We start from the raw sequence: 20,048 nt of genomic DNA, 5'->3' as shown, positions 1-20,048 counted from the left end.
TAGTGGTGGTGGTGTTAGTGGTGGTGGGGGTGTTAGTGGTGGAGTTGTTATTGGTGGTGGCGTTATTAGTGGTGGTGGCGTTGTTAGTGGTGGTGGTTAATGGTGGGATTGTTGTTAGTGGTTGTGTTAGTCGTGGTCTGTTAAGGCTATTACGGGGGAGCTTTGTCTTTGGTGGTGTTAGTGGGGGGAGGGGGGCGTCGGGGTGGGGAAGGTACTGGGGGGGAGGGGCTTACGGGCTGTTGCGTCACGGAGGGCGTGGTCACCGGGCCCCGCCCCCACTTCTGGCGATTTTTTTTTGTCACAGGTGGCGATAGAGAGGCGCGGAGAGAACAAGCAGCGACTCTGGAGGAGGTGAGGAGCTGTGGGTGAATGGTGATGTGAGTGGTGAGGACGTGTGTGTGTCTGTGTAGTGTACTGGCAGGAGGAATGGTGGTGTTACTGATAGTGGTGGTGTGTTGTGAGTGGTGACAATGTGAGTTCATGTCAGAATCAGAATATTTATACTGGAGGAGTCTGATGAGCTATACAGCTTTTTCTCACAGATGTGCAGTGTTGTGGGTGAGTGGTTATGATGTAAGCTCGTGTTGATGATGTGAGTTTCTTGTTAATGATGTGGGTCCGTGTTAATGATGTGGGTTTGTGTTGATGATGTTGGTTCACGGTGAGGATGAGTCTGTGATGTGACGTGATTCGTGTTGAGACGTGGGAAGCAGTGCCGAAGCGCACCCTCTACCCTGTGTGACCCTCGCCTTCGTCTCCCGCTCTCCACGCAGAGACCCGGACCGTGCGAGAGCCGTCGTGAGTTCTGTGCACCCTGCACTGTACGTACCGTGTACCAGTCGGGGAGCGGGCGGTATTGTTGCGGTGAACACCACGCTGCCCTCCAAGTTCGACTCCCGCTCACGGCCACCAACACTGCTGACGATTACCTCAGCCGCTCCTGGGCCTCCCCGTGTAGCCGTAGCGAGCAGCACCGACGAATGCCGGCACGGCACGCGACAACAGTGTTGGTGGCCGTGAGCGGGAATCGAACCCTGGGTTGCTAGGTTCGTAGGGAAGCGCGCTAATCACTACACTACCGCACACACACAGATACACACAGACACACACACAGACATACAACAACCGCCATTCGCCACTAAGTGGCGGTGACGTCACCACGACGCTTGTGCCAGGCCATGTGCATCTTGAGGCCACGTGAAGTGTCGAACGCCCGCTGGCAGGAGGTCACGGGGCAGACCCAGGTGCCACGGGTTGACTGAGTGAGATGACCGAGATGACTGGCTAATGCACCACCTGTGCCCCCTATTGTACCAACTTGCTGTGCTTTAGCCACACGGCGCTCCGCTTGTTGTTGTGAGCGTCGCTGCTCCGTCCTCCGTTGGTGTTGGAGGGCAACTGTCTCCAACTGCCCAGTAGCGTCCTTCACGAGCCTCCTCCACAGAGGCCGATCTTGACACTGCTGGTATCAGTCATCGGTAAGTCCACTCAGCTCCATGTCCTCCTGTACCACATCACTCCATCTCTTCTCTAGCCTGTGCCGCGCCCGTTTAGCCCCCTCGATCTGGCCGAATAAAAGCTGTTTAGGCATGCGGTGGCTGGGCATGCGGGCTACATGACCCAGCCAACGCAGCCTTGCCTGCCGGAGGAGCTCACTGATGGGACTTTGCCCAGATCTTTCAAGGATTTGTGAGCTCTTCACACAATCCAGCCTGGTTAAACCCAGGATGGATCGTAGGCAGGCCAGCCTAAATGTTTCCAACTGGCGAAGATGATCCATTAGGGGGGTCCACGTCTCGCAAGTGTAGAGAAGGGAGGGAATGACTGTGGCCGAGAAGACCTGAAGCTTCGTGCAGAGCGACAGACCAGGCATTTTCCACACAGTGTTACGCAACCGATGAAAAGATATTGCCGCTCGACTGATTCGGAGTGAGACCTCTGCTGTTAAACTGGAGCCGGTCATAAGCACATTGCCCAGGTGTGGGAAACTCTCCACTCTCTCCACTACTGCCTCATCACTGTCCGGCAAAACAACCCCCTACCTCCTCGCGGTGCCGGATGGGCAACACTGTCGTGGACAGTGCTGTGGGGGGAGGGCCAATGCCCATTGGCCTCTACCCTCATGGCGTCTGTGACCACCACAGTGGCTAAACGGGGGCTCTGGACGGGTGCGAGGGGCTGGTACACCCTCCACCTTCAATTTATTACCACGAAACTACGAATTTAACATAAATATGTAACTAATAAGCTTGTGCCGGAGGCCCCGGGGGGAAAGGCGTCTATGACATCTCCTGGCCAAACCCCAATTGGCGGAGCCAGGAGATTAAATCTTCACCCTCGGGGCTCCTCCAGAAACAATGAAAAGCCACTACGGATGGCCACGTGGAATGTTCGAACGCTCACTGCAGAGGAGAGGCTGCCACTCCTTTGTCGGGAGCTGGACCGGTACCGCACACACACACACACACAGAGACATGCAGACACACAGATGAGACACAACACACATCCGTCCTCGGGCCTTGACGTCATATCCGCTTCTGCCCAGTGTGCCTCTGGAGCCACGCTGCGAGCTGCGTGCTGAGGAGCGCCTCTCTGCACGAAGCCTCCTGGATTCTCTCCTGGAGCAGTCACCATGGAGGCTCATGGGCTGCGCAGTACCTCACGCACCCTCGTGGTACTGCTCGTGACGAGCTACGCGTTCCTCACGTCTGGGCCCACGGAGGAGAAGAATTTCTCCCCGAACTGGCTTGTTCACCTGGGGGGGGCCTGGGAGGTCCAACCGCCACAGGCCGGGCAGCCTCTACCTCTCACCAAAGCGACCGTGGCTGTCCACATCAGCGACCGGCTCGCAGATCACGAAGCCAAGAGCGAGCCTCGAGTTGCTTCCTCTCCCAGCCATGGCGTGGAGGTTCCCCAAGGAGGAGGAGGAGAAGATGACGACCCAGCTCCCTTAGGGTGGAAGACCTTCATGGAGATGCTGCACAGCGGGCCGGTGGCCATCGCCTACGAGGTGGCGAGTGCGGGGATCGCCCTCCTCAGCCTCGGAGTGTGGCTGAAGAATGCAGTGGTGAGTGCCAGTTTCACGATTACACAGACCATAGTGTGGCACCGCAACAGACACCACACGCAGAGCCACCACACGCAGAGACGTATCACGCGTACAGATCACTCGCGTAGATATAAGAATCTCACTCGCATATGTAGTAGGTTCAATGAGACGTAGACGACGTAGTCGGAGGCACACTTACGTATTATAACGTTTCACTCGGCACAGGCCAATGTATACAACACTCGAAGGGGTAACGGCCCCTTCACCCGTCTAACAGGGAGACCCCATTAACTCTAGCCCGGCTAGCCTACTCCCAGGTCCTCCACTCGAGAGCTAGGGGAGGCTAGCTGATCCAGCTCTGGCCAAGCTAGGATCACGGCACCCTTAGCCACCAGACCGGCTCTTACAAGAGCATCGGCTCTGGGCTCTCGGGGCCACGCCACTGGCTTGCCCTGGTCGGTCCTTAGAAGGACAGCGATCCAGGGGAGTCCCAGGGCCTATCTAGCCGGTCTTCACTCTTCACTAGTTAAGCTGAATACTGAACCCCGTGCCCACCGGCTCCCCGCCTTATATAGCAACTCCCCCACGAGGGGTGGGGCCGTGGGAGATCACAGCGCCGTTACAGCCCCCCAGGGCTAACCGTTGCGCACGTGAATGTAAGCATCCTTCCGCGTGCGGGCATAACCACCCCTCGTGTGTTTGTTCACCCTCCCGTAACACCCCTACACATACACCACACACACAAGTATATATGACATCCACACACACATCCTAGACAAAGTCGCAAACACCTTGCTCAATTATGCTTAAATATTATCCACTGCAACTTTAAGGGTGTTTTTTGTTACTGGCAGCGTGGCATTTGGGACATGTGCTGGACTCAGCTGACCTTGTGCGGCGTTGGTGAGTTGCCCTGGTGCGAACAACTATTTCCCCAGCCAGTAGAGTCAGAATAATACTATTTATTTATGGTTGAGGAATCCTATGAGCTATGAAGCTCTTTTTCACAGATGTCCAGTAGGGGCTGGTAAGAACATTACAACAACAAATACTACAAAAACATGATAATAGTGCAAAGTACATGAAAGGTTAACAAATCACCCAAACACAAACAAATAAAACTAAACCACCCCCATCATACAAAGCCCACTGAGGTACTAACTTATTTTTCAGACGGAACCTGGTCACAAATGATAGATCAACAAAGTGACATCATTTGGACATTCATAGCAGCAAAATAATCTAAATTATCGAAATAAATGTTTCTAAATGTGGAGGGAAAAACCAGAGGATCAAACTACGCAGGGCCATGGCACGTGACCAATGACTTTTGTTTATTGCCGAGAATCCAGCTGTTAGTCAAGGCTGAACTAAAGAGAGGGAAAGATACTTGTTGTCGTGCTGTACATTACAAATACTTGTGCAATGTTTTCAACAGTGGCGTCCGCGACCTCCTGCCATGCCAGCGATGGCCGTCCACACCACCAACCTCCCGAAACAAAAGGCTCGGTCGAACTTGGCCGAAATGGTACCTAAAGCAGCTTCCTCTTTAGGCTGTTCGATGACGGTTCCGCAAGATGGAGAATACCCGTCTCCCTCAAGGTGGACGACCTTGAAGATGCTGCACAGTGGGCCGGTGGCCATCACTTACGACGTGGAGAGCGCGGGGATCACCATTACCAGCCTAAGAGTCTGGCGGAAGAATCAACTGGTAAGAGAGAGAGAGAGTGTGCTGGCTTCACTGTCACATAGAGAATCAGCAGGACACCACAACAGACACACACAGAGACACCACACCCAGAGAGGCATCATGGATATAGATCACTCAGGCAAATGTCATAATCTCACATGCATAGATGACACAAATCAGAATCATAATATTTATACTGGAGGAATCCGATGAGCTATTACGCTATTTTTCACAGATGTCCAGGAGAGGCAGGTTAGAACGTTACAACAACAAAAAAAAATCACACTCACACCCTCGACAAAGTCGCACACATTTATTACAAGCACACACATTGTTCATGCTGTGGATTACAAATAGTTGTCCGATATTTGCGACTGAAAGGCAAGTACAACACTCGTGTTCAATCAATGGTGGTGGTGTGGTAGATGGCAAGTGAAAAAAAATATTTGAGTGGATGTGACCAACAGGGGAAGAAGGAGACTGCAATCTCTTGCCTCTCATACTGATTTTGTTTCCGGTTTTAAACAGAAGTCATCGCAACGTGGACGAGTTTACCGAAGCCGCCACATGAGAGGATCCATGTGGAAATTGGCTCGGGGCAAGCGCCACCCCATGAAAATCAAGAGGACCCACAGATCCCTCAAGACTCAGCTGGATGGCTGCTCCATGATGAATAGCTCACCAACACTTAACAGCGCACCCACCAACAGCACCACTCCTACCAACACCAGCACTCCTACCAACAGCACTATTCCTACCAACACCACCATGACAAACCCCACCCCGACCAACACTGCTATCTCGACTAACACCATCACACTTTCAAATACCACCACCTCTACCAATACTATCCTGACTAACACCACCACCCCTTCCACCCCTACAAACCCTACCAACAACATCTTCTCCACCTTCACCACCACCAGGACCGACACCATTACCCCAGTTGAGCGTGAGTGGTGTCACCTCATGATCATGGCCCGCACCAATGCCCGCTGCACTACAATAAGCTCAATTATCCCTACCAGCTCAACCACCAACTCCCCCGCTCCTACCAACTCCACCACCTCGACCAATCCCACGCCTACCAACATTACCTCCTCTACCCTCACTACCACTCCCAGCCACATCACCCCAGCTGAGCATGTGTCCAGCCTCATGATCATGAGGGAAAAGATATCACTCTTCATGGCCCGGATCAATGCCTGCTCCACCACTCCTACCAACTCCACCACCTCTACCAACCACACACCTACTAACACTACCTCCTCTACTAACCCAACCCTGACCAACATCACTTCCTCTACCCTCACCACCACTCCTTCCCACATCATCACCCCAGCTGAGCGTGAGTCCCGCCTCGTGATCATGAGGGCAAAGAGACCACTCTTCATGGCCCGGATCAATGCCTGCTCCACCACTCCTACCAACTCCACCACCTTTAGAATCCGCACACCTACCAACACTACCACCCCTCCCAACACCGCTACCCTGACCAAACGCAACTACTGCGACGAACACCACCACTCCTACCAAAACCAACCCTACCAACGCCAACCCTATCAACACCAACCCTACCAACACCATTATTCCTACCAACACCACTACCCCTACCAACACCACTACCCCTACCAACACCAACCCTACCAGCACCAATCCTACCAACACAATGACTCCTACCAATACGACCACCCCAACCGACACCATCACTCTTCCCAACAGTCCTATCAACGTTACCTATCCTACAAACGCCAACTCTATAAACACCTTGACCCCTACCAACACCACCACCCCAAATAAGAAATAATACAAAATAAATAACATTCCAACATCGCTGCACCCTTTCCATGTTAGCCTGCTGCGCTACGAAGCCGGCGACCGGAGTTAAATTTCCACTCATGGCCAACACCAGTGATCGACTCAGTCTCAAATTAGTGCCTGGTACTCATTTAGCTGAGGCTACCTCGCATGCCATGTCAGCCTTCATAAGGCGCTCGCTAAACGCACTTGTGAAAACAGTCTTAAATCTTTACGGGGGATCTTTGTCTTTGACATATCTGTGGGCTAGAGTGTAGCTTGATTTATTGTTCATGTGAGGGATGCCCTTTGCCTGCAGCCGCCACTACATCTCCGCTCATGTGTGTTTAGCCGTGTCAGTGACGCGCCACGATGTCGCTACTGCTGCTGTCACTGTCACGACCCGGTCGGTGCAGGGTGCTCTGGGACGAAATAAAAAAGTGGCACGAGGATTATCGCTGCTACTTCAGCAGATCAAGAACGGTTCTCATGGAGTCATCAAAATGCACCTGAAATCACTGCTGAGCATCTCAATCACGTCTGTGAAATGTCAACGGTGGTGTCCGTTGCCCCTGCTGTGAGTGGTGGAGATGTCCTTGAGTAGTGTTGATGTCCCTGAGTGGCGGTGGGGATGTCCCTGAATATTGGTGGAGTCTGTACAACGCGGCTGCTGTATTCGTGATTAAAGAACCTGAGCCGAGCGTGCTTGGTGGAGCTCAGCAGAAGGTGATGAGCCGAAGGTGTGAACTGAAAGTTCGAGCTCAAGGCGTGAGCGCAAGGTGTGAGCTCGAGATATAAGCTGGTGATGCGATCTGGAGGTGAGCACGCGGTGTCCCTGTGCTCACAAGCGTGGTGCGGGAGGTGGCCCGAACTAAACTTTTTATTTACTAGGTAAGGCCCACTGGTCCAATAGCTCTTTTTCAGAAGCTACCTGGTCACAAATAATATCTCAATGAAGTGGCTCATCATCTGAAAATATATCAGTCAAATACTAGAAACGTATGTTTCTCAATGTGGAGGGGAAAACCAGAGGAGCCATAGAAGAATCTACGCGACCACGGAAAAAACACGCAAACTCCAAATATACAGGTGTCGGGGTCGGGATCGAACCCACGTCTCCCTGTATACCAGGCGAAGTAGTTTACATCTCTCAATAACTGCCTCATAGCCGTATCTCCACATAAACAATGCGAGTGGTTCTACTCATCCCGTCAGCCTTTTGAGAGTAGATCTCAGCAGCATCATTGATTCAACACAAGCAGCATCCTGGTGAGGATTGGACACTTGGTGACTAATCAGCAGTCAGGCTTGCTTGAACCAACGCTGATGAATTGCCAGGTCCTCTTGGCAGGGACCCACTCTGATAGACATGGATCCAGTTCAGCAAATAACTCTGTCACGCACTGGCTCGAGCCTGGCCCTGCGGATGTCACTGGAGTGCACGGATACACGGCACCCTCTCCTGGGTAAATCTCTGGCTGCGATGGCAGCGGCGCACGAACACAATCCCGAATTAAACAAAATCAACACATTCGTTAATAACCCGGCGGCCTTAAAAGAAGAACACATACAGGCGACGCTTCGGACAATGGCCTTCCTGTCCAAACCGGCAGCTCGCCACTTCAACAGTGGGGACGACTGCCCCGAGTGTCGGTGCGTGGCCTCTACCCGCGACCTCTGCTCATGGTGGAGGTGGCAATGAGACCAAAACCTCATGAGCTAAATGACCTAAGGGGCTATCCATAAATGACGTCACGCGATTTTGGACGATTTTTGACCCCACCCTCCCTAGTCACACGGCGTCACGAAAAGTCAGACCCCCCCCCCCCTCAAATATGACGTCACAAAGCTCTGCCCCCCATCCCCCCACAAAAAATAAAACACGCTTCAAATCGCTTTAAAGTATTGTCATTGTAGTGCGTTTTTAATGTGCCGCTGCACTATGATGTTGTAGGATAAAACATTTATTAAAAGTATATTTAATTAAGTATAACGCGTTGTCTATATTTATTTAAAGTTACGCATTTTGATGTGACCTTACATTTCTCAAACCCCCCCCTTCGTCACACATCGTCACAAATGTCTGACCCCCCCCCCCCTAGGTGCGTGACGTCATTCATGGACGTCCTCTCAATAACCTAACCAACATGGACGTCCTCTAAATAACCTAACCAACATGGACGTCCTCTAAATCAGTGCTCCCCAACCTTTTTGGCACCAGGAACCGGTTTCATGGAAGACACTTTTTTCACGGACGGGGGGGGGGGTTCATGATTGGGTCTTTCCCCCTTTTCAAAGAAGCTGACTGAGACAAGTGCGCAGTGCGGGAAAGAGGCGCTCACCTCCTGCTGTGCGGCTCGGTTCCTAACAGGCCACGGACCGGTACTGGTCAGCGGCCCGGGGGTTTGGGACCCCTGCTCGTCTAAATGACCTAACCAACATGAATGTCCTCTAAATGACCTAACCAACACGGACGCCCGATCAGTAATCTCCACCGCCGCCGTGTGGCCACGTGGTACAACTGCAGTGCCACAGTGCGGGCGAGGCAGCTGCGGCAATCTGCGCTGTCTTCGCCGAGGGGGTCCGAGGGGGGTTAGAGGGGGGCTCTGGGGTGCATCCCGGGGGGATTCAGGAGGGGTGCGGTCACCTCATCGCGTGCCGCTTTCAGATGCGCTTCTGCGGCCATCGCTCTTCCTTCCGATATTTGGAAGCCATTGGAGCTCTGCACTTTTAAATGTCTTTGACAACCCATTTCTTTAGAACTGCTTTTTGTGCTTAGTTTGTTGTCCTTCACCAGCAGCCAGCAGCTCCGATTATCGCGGTTGGCTACGTACGGTGCGACCAACAATATCCCCAAGCTCTGTGGTCCTACATTGGGATAATTTGCCGATACCGCGTTGGCAGTGGTGCACAAATAACAAAAGTCACTGAACACATTCGTTAATACCACGGCTGCCTTAAGAGGAAAATATATCATGGGCGATGTTTGAGGCAATGGGCCCCATTGCATGGCATATGTTTGCCCAGTTCCATTCAAGAGCGAGTATGCATGTGAGGGGAGAGAACCAACGCGTGCGAGGGGGAAACATTCAATCCCCTCGAGATGGAAATGTCTCCGCTTGCTGCGCTTCCAGACCCTGGATAGGCCAGGAGATGGCGACCTCAGCGACCACGGGGAAAGAGTTTCACAACATTTGTGTGGTGATCCACACGTGCACATACACACAGACTCATATACTCACACAGACTCACTCACTCACACAGACTCACTCACTCACACAGACTCACTCACTCACACAGACTCACTCACTCACACAGACTCACTCACTCACACAGACTCACACACTCACACACACTCACATACACACATACTCACACAGACTCACTCACTCACACAGACTCACACACTCACACAGACTCACTCACAGACTCACACATTCACACATACTCACACAAAGATCCCCCGTATATCCTGAACAGACTATTGGGGCAAGTGCTGTTAGCGAGCACCTATGCACGGCACACGAGGGGGTGGGTAGCCAGGACCACGCCCGGCCGCCTTTGTCTCCCTAGTGACGATGTTTACACAAAGCACCGCGCTAACCGCTGCACCGCCGCTCCCCGCTGTTACAGTGCAGCACTGTCCCCAGGTAAGATGGCCGCCTGCCCCCACGTGACTCGGCGCGCGCACTCGGCACGTGGTGTCAGCACCACGTGGTGTCACCCAGCGCGCGCGGTCTCGCGCCGCCATCACTGCTCACGGAGTCGCTGCCGCGTGAGTCTCTGTGTGAGATTCTCTGGGTCTCTGTGTGAGGGTCTCTGTTGAGAGTCTCTGGGTCTCTATGTAAGAGTCTCTGTGTGAGAGTATCTGGGTCTCTGTGTGAGTCTGGTTCTGGTGCAAGAAACACAAGAATGAAGCCTGCCAATGTCCCCCTCTGCTCCACGTGGCATGGTACTGCAGAAACTCCCCGCCCGTGTGGGCCCGTGCAGTTGCACCGCCTGCACACGCGGCAGGAGACGCGGCCACTGGTGGTGTGCCGCGTGCTCGTAGTTTTAGTGGACTGTATCGTCCTTGCCCGCACAGCAAATCAAAGGTCATTGTTTATAGCACGGCCTACATGCGCGTGCGTTTTGTGTTTTAGTGTTTGTTCTTGCTCCGCACATCAGATTAGCACCATTGGCTACGTATGGTGCGAAAGAAGTTAGTTTAAATTTCTACATCCGTTAAAGGAGTAGATGATGGAAAATATAAAACCTAAGTCTCGCGTAAGGCAGAGTGGCGCTTACAGAGAGACACGCCTTTAGCTCGTGCAGTTAGTCGTCTCATGGAGACGCCACATGCAGATGCGTGAAGGTACTGTAATTTAATTTCTGACGGGGAGAAACAGCGGCAACTCGAAATATAAACCATTCTTGGGAGCCTCCCTTAGGTCAGTTCGGCCTTAAATGAGTACTCGGTTCATTGCGAGTGTAGATTCGGGAGACAAAGACGGCTGTGATGCTGCTTACACGACCACTAACAGCACGCTGTTGGCCTTCATAGAGGCTCACTCGCTGCCCTTGATGTTTAGAGCTAAAAGTAGCGAATTGAGTCCCCGAAAGAAGATCTGAGCAGGCCATAAAATAAGCGGACAATAAACTCAGAATAGTTTTTTACGCTTTTCATCGTCAACGCCTGCTGTTGTATCATTTCAAGCGGCATTGGTTCAACACACGCATGTAAGAATTGTTTCAATACCACCAGGTAAATTAGTTGCTAGATGTACTGTTAATGTATGAAGTTCATAGTTTAAAAAAAAGTAATCTAATGTCCGCGATTTTGAATTATCTACGGCTGTCCTCCCTGTCAGCACGAATAATCAATAATCTACTGTACTTTATTAGCTGACGTCCAAAGAAAATCCTAAATGAATGTGCACAATAGTGCAGCGGTTAGCGCTACACTGCGCTACGAACCCGGCGACACGAGTTCGATTCCCGCTCATGGCCGCCAACACTGGTGACGATTATATGAACCGGTCCTGGACCTCCCCTAAAGTTGACTCGGCGTCAAATGAGTACCTGGTACAGTGTGTAAACAACGCCACTGGGGAGACAAAGGCGGCCGGGCTTGATGTTGGCCAAACACCCTCTCGTGCCGTGCCGGCCTTCATGGATGCTACTCACTATCGGCACTTGCCCCAACAGTCTGTTAAGGCTACACGGGGGATCTTTGTCTTTTGTATGTGAACGTGTTATCAAAACGCCTCTCGGCTGGTTTCGTGTGAAGCCCCCAGTGGTGTAACTGGTGCTTCTGCAGTGGATAAAACAACCTGAAAATATGAGCCAAAGATTTATTTGTTAACAGTGAAAGCGAAGTTTTTCAGGCATTGTCAAAAACATTTTGCAAGGGACCAGAATGGATGAATCCGAGTCAACGACACAAGATGTTGCTTGCTTCTGTCTGTGATTTGCCGTTACGAGTTTTCCTCACTCTGCCACGTTTGCAATAGTTTCCTTGTATTTGGCAAGCAATCGGAGAGGGACAAACGGTGATGCCATCTTTTTTGTACGCTTTCTCTTTTTGAAAATGTTGCTGCTTGACATTTTAATGGTACACTACCAAGCTGTCAGTTGAATATGTAGCAGGCTTTCGCGACCAATGTCCATAATCGAGGTTTTTGGGTTAGATTGCGGAAATATAATAAATGTTGTTAATCCCGGCACCACCCAATACGGTCAATTAGTAAGGTTTGTCACGTAACCAAAACATGCCAATTCATGACTAGTACAGCACATCGTTGGAAAGTAAAGATGTATTAAAATACAGGAAAATATATTGTTATCCGGCATTCTACAATCTCGAATGCTCTTCACTAACCAGCATCTGTCGTAAACGGCAATGCGAATCTTCCTTCATGTACAAACAGTCCCCAGGTTGCGAAAGATCTGACTTGAGGAAATCTAACCTAATGGGAATGCTTCCATAAATCACGTAACAATAAAACATCGATATGCAGACATTCTTGCGTTAATTACGTAAGCGAAAATATTGCAGCACAGTGAGGTTTGCGGATGAATACCGTGGAGCGAGACGTAAGGCGGGGGGCAACCTTACGCCTCGCTTGAGCTCCACGAGGGTTAAGGAATTTATTGTCGTGTTATGTAATTCTTTCATTTCGTAGCATTATGTCATTGCATGTTTTATATGCTGAGAGCTTGTTTTTCCCCATGTTTCTATTGCTAGTTTTCTTCATTTAAGTTTATATCATGAGTTTTTTACTGTATGTACTTTATTTAACACAATTCTACCTCAGTTGCTTATGCACTCAGCCCAGTATCAAGGAGGATATCTGTGTTGTGCCCAGCCCCGTGGCAGGGAGGGTTATCTGTGTTGTGTCCAGCCCCATGGCAAGGGGGGGTATCTGTGTTGTGTTCAGCCCTGTGGCAAGGGGGTATCTGTGTTGTGTCCAGCCCCGTGGCAAAGGGGGTATCTGTGTTGTGTCCAGCTGCATGGAAAGGGGGGGTATCTGTGTTGTGTCCAGCCCCGTGGCAAGGGGGTATCTGTGTTGTGTCCAGCCACATGGCAAGGGGGGGGTATCTGTGTTGTGTCCAGCCCTGTGGCAAGGGGGGATCTGTGTTGTGTCCAGCCACATGGCAAGGGGGGGGTATCTGTGTTGTGTCCAGCCCCGTGGCTAGGGGGGGTATCTGTGTTGTGTCTAGCCCCGTGGCTAGGGGGGATATTGGTGTTTTGCGATGACGCCTACTCACACCTTCGTCTCCTTCGTCAGGTCCCCGGCCTCCTTCTACCTGCAGCCCGACGAAGCGCTTGGAAATTTCCTACCCACGTGAGCATCACCGCTCTGCCCCTCGCCTCTGCGGCTGCTCGGCTCATCTCCGTGTGCGCGATAATGCGTAGTGACATGTTTATTGCATTTCTCTTTTTTTTATACTAACTGCTATAAACTAAACTTTTTTATTTTAAGTGCCTACTGAACTATATAGCTATTTTTCAGAAGTGACCTGGCTACTGTAATAAAAGACTCCGTTGGTCACTGTTGGTCTCCTTTGGCCTTTTATTTAGTTTCTTTCTCCGCACCCCGCTGGTCCTGTCCGCGGACCAGCGTCGTCTAGCGCGCGCCCCGCACGCGCGACCTCATCGGCTCCTCCACTCTTCCTCACACCCCGCTAGTCCTGACAGGGGACCAGCGTCTCCTCGCGCGCGCCCACGCACGCTCCTCCGTTAGCTCCTCCACTCCCGCACTCCGCTGGCCGACGGCGTGCTGAAGGTCCTTCGGCCACGTGGCCGATGGCGCGGATCTCCTCTCACCACCCAACGTGGCTCAGCCTCTTTACTCCCGCAACTGACCTCGATTTCTTCCGAGCTCCCACTTATATCCTCTCCCCCACGTGACCCTGACTCCTCCCCTTCCGGATCGTCAGATACGGCCTTCCCATACTGCCCTGCTGGCTCCACCCCCATTCACCTCGCTTCCAATTGGAGCCGAGGTGAACGGCGGCCCCTCCCACACGCCCCCCATACCGGGCTCCGCCCCCCAATAACCCGGGCCGTGTGATTGGGCCAGAGCCCAGCAGCAAACCCCATTTACGCTCTCATTTCACTACAAATAATAGTTCAACGAAGGGGCTTATGTGCAAATTTTAATTAGCCAAATACTATTAAGGCATCTTGAATCTAAATGTAGAGGGGAAAACCAGAGGACCCAGAGAAAAATCCACGCGACTGCGGAGGGAACATGCAAACTCCAAATTTACAGCAGGCGTCAGGGTCGGGATGGAACCCACGCCCTCCTGTATACCACGCCACCATGACACTATACTGCCAGCCACCATCCAACATTCACAAGGTTCAGAAATTCCCTTCGCGGCCTGCGGAACACGCTGCAGATAAAGTTATATAGGGCGGGCACAGAGTACCCACAGTTCCCAGTGTCCACCCCCTACCCACAAGCCTCACCCTTCCCTACCCACAAGCCTCGTCCCTCACCACTCCCTTATCACAATCCTCACCCTTCCCTACTCCCTACCCACAAACCTCACCCATCCCCTACCCACAAGCATACAGGCACCACTCGCGTGGACGCAACGTGCACAGGTGCAATGCAGGCAGGCCCAATACATAGTGGCATTGCTCAAGATTGCTTTATCAGATCCTCAGTAAGTCTGCACTCCAGCTAACATTGTAGATCGCGGCGCAGACAGCCGAGTTACATGGAAGCGCTAGAGTTTGCTCTACACGGAGCGTTAACGGCCCGCCTCCATTCCGAGCATGCGTGGAAGCGTGCTCAGCAGCGTCAAAGCGAGCCGCCGTGAGTTGGGCAAGAACGTTGACAGCCCTGACCATGTGGAACGTGGCTCGTTCAGATGGCGCGGCGACTCTCGATCGCGAGCTTTCACTCTAGTGGCGTTGTGACTCGTTGGGGCCGCTCCGTGTCAATGACCCGCGGCGGTCTCGACTGTTGCCCAGCCCAGGACTCTGGGCCTCAATAGCCTATGCAGAGCCAACGCCCTCCAAAACGTTGACCTGCAGCATGTTGCGTGGCCGAAAGGGAATTGCTGAATGTTACGAGGAATGTTGGACCAGTGGCTCGTGGTATGGACTCGAGAAACAAGTTTTCCATTCATGAAAAATGTAACGTGATCTATTTGGTGTTTGAACATCTTAAGACATGTTTTAATGCCAGAAAGGGTAAAACTTATTGTTATTCTTTATACTTCGATGCTGACAACAAGGTCCCATGACAAGTTAAAAAAACAATTCCACAAATGACTAAACTCCGTAAGTCTTCGTAACAGCCGTGCTTCATTGCTTTGTGTAGCAGCGCCACCGGGTGGATGGAGCCTCATAGCACTTGGAGTGTGGCATTTTTTTTATTGTGTGTGGACATCGCGTTGCAGCCTGTGTGTGCGGGGCGTGCAGGCTGAAGGAAATGCTGGAGGAGCGATTTGGTGGGAAGCCTCGGCCGCTCTACCCTGAGCGGCCGCTCGCGCAGGGCGGCCGCGGCGCTAGTGTCTGGCACCACTGCACCTGGGCCACGGCCCGAATCCAAAGCCTCCGTTCTGACGGTCAGATTCAGGTCTGTTCCCGTAGTCGAGTTCACGTTTAAATTTATGCTGGGCAATGAGTTGATTGAAACCTATAGATGTAAAATAGCAGACAGGTCACTTCTGTCACCAGGCCTTTTATCTGCGTTCCAACCAAGGCTTTTTCTATTTCCACACCTCCGATTAGCACAGTTGGCTATGCACGGTGCGAAAGAAGTTCAACATAAATATTCATAAGTTTGTTTACCCCAAGAAGACCTCAAGCTTTCACGACCATTATCCATAATCTAGGTTTTTGGGTTGGACGACGTGAATATAAATGTGTCGTTAAACCCGCCACCGCGCAACACAGCCAATTACTGTAGTAAGGTTTGTCACGTAATCAAAACGTGCTAATTCGTTACTAGTTCAGCACACTGGTGTGTTCGAGAGTAAACCCCCAACATTTACAATTCAATACTCCTTGGTTCTTTTGGTAAAGTCACGTAGGTATAAAATAAAATTTACAATTCGAGTACGACGTTTTGTCAGTAATTCCAACTCACATCAACAGGCGATAGCCAGGGTTGTTAAGAGCGAAGCAGGAGGATTTCTCAAGAGATAAATGTGATGTCTCACTTGTGGGGCAATTAGGCCGAAGGCCGGGGGGGGGGGGGAGGTTATAAATGCATATAAATTACAATGGATATCCAATATCGGTTGGGTTATTCATAGGATAATCAACAGACATACATTCACATTATGCATGCACACCATGCATATCCATCCTGCCGTTTTTGGTTGCAAGAAAGACGGGTTTTTTGTATTCCAGCGTTCAGATAGTTGCCCAGTACCAGTTACGTTGCCATGGCGTGTTGTAGGCTGAAGCATTGACGCTAGAGGATGACCGAAACTGAATTTCTGGTTTCGGCCGAAACCGAAACCAGACCGAAAGTTAAATATTGGCTTTTGGCCGAAACCGAAGCCGAAACCGAAAGTTGAACTTCACTTTCGGCCAAAACCGAAAGTTTAACTACACTTTCGACCGAGACCAAAACAGAAAGGTTTATATCCGAAGTTACCGAACACAAGATTTATGAAATACTAGCTTTACTACCCGGCTTCGCCCGGGACTTGGATTCACCACGGCCGGCTGCCTTTGTCTCCCCAGTGGCGATGTTGACACACCACTTACTCGTTTGAGGCTGAGTCGACCTAGGGGAGGCCCAGGACCAGTTCAAATAATCGTCACTGGCGGTGGCCATGAGTGGGAATTGAACTTGGGTCGTGGGGTTCGTAGCGCAGCGCGCGAATCGCTACGCAGTCGCTGCCCCCCCCTACATACACACAGGATAAGGACAAAAATCCACCATGTAGCCTGTGAGACTGTAGGGGGCAAGTGCTGTTAGCGAGTACCTATGAAGGCGGCATGGCACACGAGCGGGTGGGTGGCCAGCACCACGCAATGTTCGTAGCGCTAAGCGCTACACATGCGCGGGTGACATGACAGATGTGAGGTCACAGCTCGCTTGCCGTGCAAAATATATGCATTATTGCACCCCCCCCCAAAAAAAAATAATACCAAAGTGTATGCATGGTGTACAGTATGGAAAGTACCCACATGGCAAATTTAAAGTTTGTTGCATGTCGGGAAGTACGCTAAACATTTTGAACAGACACATTCACAAATTTTCATTTTTTATATATAGGTCATGATGCAATGCTACTTTAATAAAAAAAATTATCTAGTACTTATCATTCAGAGCCTGCAGTAAGAGTCGTTAAATATCAAATCTTTAGGTGTTACTTAGTAATTATATCTAAACAAACGAATGTTGTAGTTAAGAAATGCCAGTTTTTCCGCATTCTCGCCCAGCAGGTTGCTGTTTCTTGCATCAGAATCGACTTTAGTGATTAACTGCTACGTTTATTAAGTTTAATTTTCTACTTCACTCAGATTCGTAATTTTGTTATCACTAATTTGCTACGTAACTATTAACTAACTGAGTAACAATATTGTCAGATTTCGATTTAAAGCTTTCGTGACTGCAGGGATTCATCTTCTTGGTTCTTTCGGTAAAGTCACATAGAAGGGAAATAATAAAATAATAAAAATAAAACATAATAAAATAATTCTTACGACGTTTCGGCCACAACGCAAGCAGCTATCCTCAGGTGAAGAATTCTTCATTTTTTTATTATGTTTTATTTTTATTATTTTATTACTTCCCTTCTAAGTGACTTTACCGAAAGAACCAAGAAGAATATTGTCAGACTTTGAATCTCGGTATCAACACGCGTGTAGACTGAAGAGAACGCAACACATAAGCCAAGGCGGGCAGGCGGCTGGGAACAGACAACAATGGCACTTTGTTGTCGTCCCGCCAAAGAGACTCCACCCACGGATGCAAAAGCAGGCTGCCGTCTGTTGACATTAACAGACCATCGTTGCGGCTGTAACCTCGCTCCCAAGCTGCTGCTGATGTGTTTTTGCAGCCTATCGCAGGATTGCCTAGCGCCGACTGACCGGCCGATAGGCAGAGAGATAAAAGTAGCACTAGCGTTATATTCTAAAAAAAGATCTTCGGTTGACCGAAAGTCAATATCAGTTTCGGCCGAAACCGAAAGTAAACCGAAAGTAAAAAATGTACTTTCGGCCGAAACCGAACGTATGTCGAAAGTGGCCATTTGCCAACTTTCGGCACCGAAACCGAATTTCGGTCGGCCTTTACTTTACGCATCACCTCTGTGCGACCGACTGGGGATCGCAGCAACTTGAAAAGGTGATCAAATGTACAAGAGGGGTTGGTATGAATCCTATTGCTATTTTGGACTTACCTTGGAAAAACAAAACCAAGCATGTGTTTATCAAAGGATTATTCAATATTGGGCCAAAAAAGGATTGTTGATTACAGTAGACTCTCCATTTTCCACACTAATGACCGGGAGGATGGCCACGGATAATTCAAAATCGTGGATAATCCCAAATATTCATCTTCCGTGGATCTCTATGCCAAAAACCACTAAAGTATAGTGGTATAAGTTATGTTTAAGTTAAGAAAATTGAGTTGGTTAATGAATTCAACTAAAATTGTAGAACTCACGATAGATCGATGCGCGTGCTCAATGATAACAATTTCCTGCTCCCACGCAGACGACTCGGCCCAAAAAGGGGACAGCAGCAGAGCCACGTCAATCAACATCAATCATTGCAATGGACAATTTTACGTGATTGCATTTACTGATCTGACCGAGGTGGTGGCACGTGCCTGTAAACTCATGGGGCTGAAAGGTGGCAGTATAGAAAGTTGGGGCACGTGACTTGTCTGTGCGGCCCTGTGAATGTTGTCCCCTTGTGCTCGTGGGCTTTCGCTCATTACTCAGTGCTACAAAGCAGTGGCAATGGGAGCCAAGTACAGTAGACTCTCGATTATTCGCGCTAATTAGGGGAGGACGGCTGCACTAAGACCCATAGAATCATACACAGACACACAGCCTCACACAGACACCCATTGACTCACACAGAAACCCAAAGACTCACGCAGGAACAATATACTTGCACAATGACCCATAGAATCTCACACAGACACACAGCCTCATACAGACACCCATTGACTCACACAGATACCCATAGACTCGCACAGAAACAATATACTTGCACAAAGACCCATAGACTAACACAGCGACCCATAGACTCACACAGAGACCCATAGACTCACACAGAGACCCATACACCCACATAGGGAGAATATACTTGCACACAGACCCATAGACACCGAGACCCAATGACACACACAGAGAAAAAAATCCCACAGAGACCCATAGACTCACACAGATACCCATAGACTCACACAGAGACCCATAACCTCACACATAGACCCATACACCCACACATAGACCCATACACCCACACAGAGACCTATAGACTCAAACATATACCCATAGACACACACAGAGACCCATAGACTCACACAGAGACCCATAAACTCACACAAAGACTATACTTGCCCAAAGACCCATAGAATCACAGGAAGACACATTGGCAAACACAGAGACACATACTCGCACAGAGACACAGACACCCATTGACTCACACAAATACCCAAAGACTCACACAGGGACAATATACTTGTGTAGGGCTGTTACGGGAGGGTTGTAGGTGCATAGGATCCAACGGGGAACAAACACAGTGGGCAGAGCTCCGGGAGTACACGGGGGGGGTGCCCGCAGCGACGTCCGCATCAGGCAGCCTGGGGGGTTGTGATCCTGATGTGGGGGTATAAAGGGGGAGGACAGAGAGAGCTCGTGGCTCAGTCTGGGAACGAAGGAGGAAGAAGGAAGATCTCCTAGTTAGAAGCCCTGGACTCCCCTCGAACGCCGCCCTTGTCAGGGCTGCGGAGGATCGAGCCAGAGGCGTGGTTCCGTGAACCAGGGTCAGTACCCTGGGACTCCGGAGACCGTAGCCCGACTCACCAGTGTCGGGCCAGT

General features: G+C 50.6%; 2 long non-coding RNA genes across 2 annotated transcripts; both read left to right on the top strand.

The window, feature by feature from the left end:
- The first annotated feature begins 2,031 nt into the window (after window positions 1-2,031).
- On the top strand, window positions 2,032-7,269 carry LOC144737390 (uncharacterized). Its single transcript, XR_013588967.1, has 3 exons — window positions 2,032-3,067; window positions 4,488-4,760; window positions 5,268-7,269. It is a non-coding gene; the product is annotated as an uncharacterized LOC144737390 (long non-coding RNA).
- Window positions 7,270-10,203: 2,934 nt separating this feature from the next.
- On the top strand, window positions 10,204-15,667 carry LOC144737368 (uncharacterized). Its single transcript, XR_013588963.1, has 3 exons — window positions 10,204-10,311; window positions 13,307-13,363; window positions 15,435-15,667. It is a non-coding gene; the product is annotated as an uncharacterized LOC144737368 (long non-coding RNA).
- Window positions 15,668-20,048: the final 4,381 nt, after the last annotated feature.

The sequence above is a fragment of the Lampetra planeri genome, chromosome 69, assembly GCF_965212315.1.
Source record: "Lampetra planeri chromosome 69, kcLamPlan1.2.h2, whole genome shotgun sequence".
NCBI classification, from domain to species: Eukaryota; Metazoa; Chordata; class Hyperoartia; order Petromyzontiformes; family Petromyzontidae; genus Lampetra; species Lampetra planeri.
The sequence above is the reverse complement of the archived record's forward strand: the minus strand, read 5'-3'. Positions and strand labels throughout refer to the sequence as shown.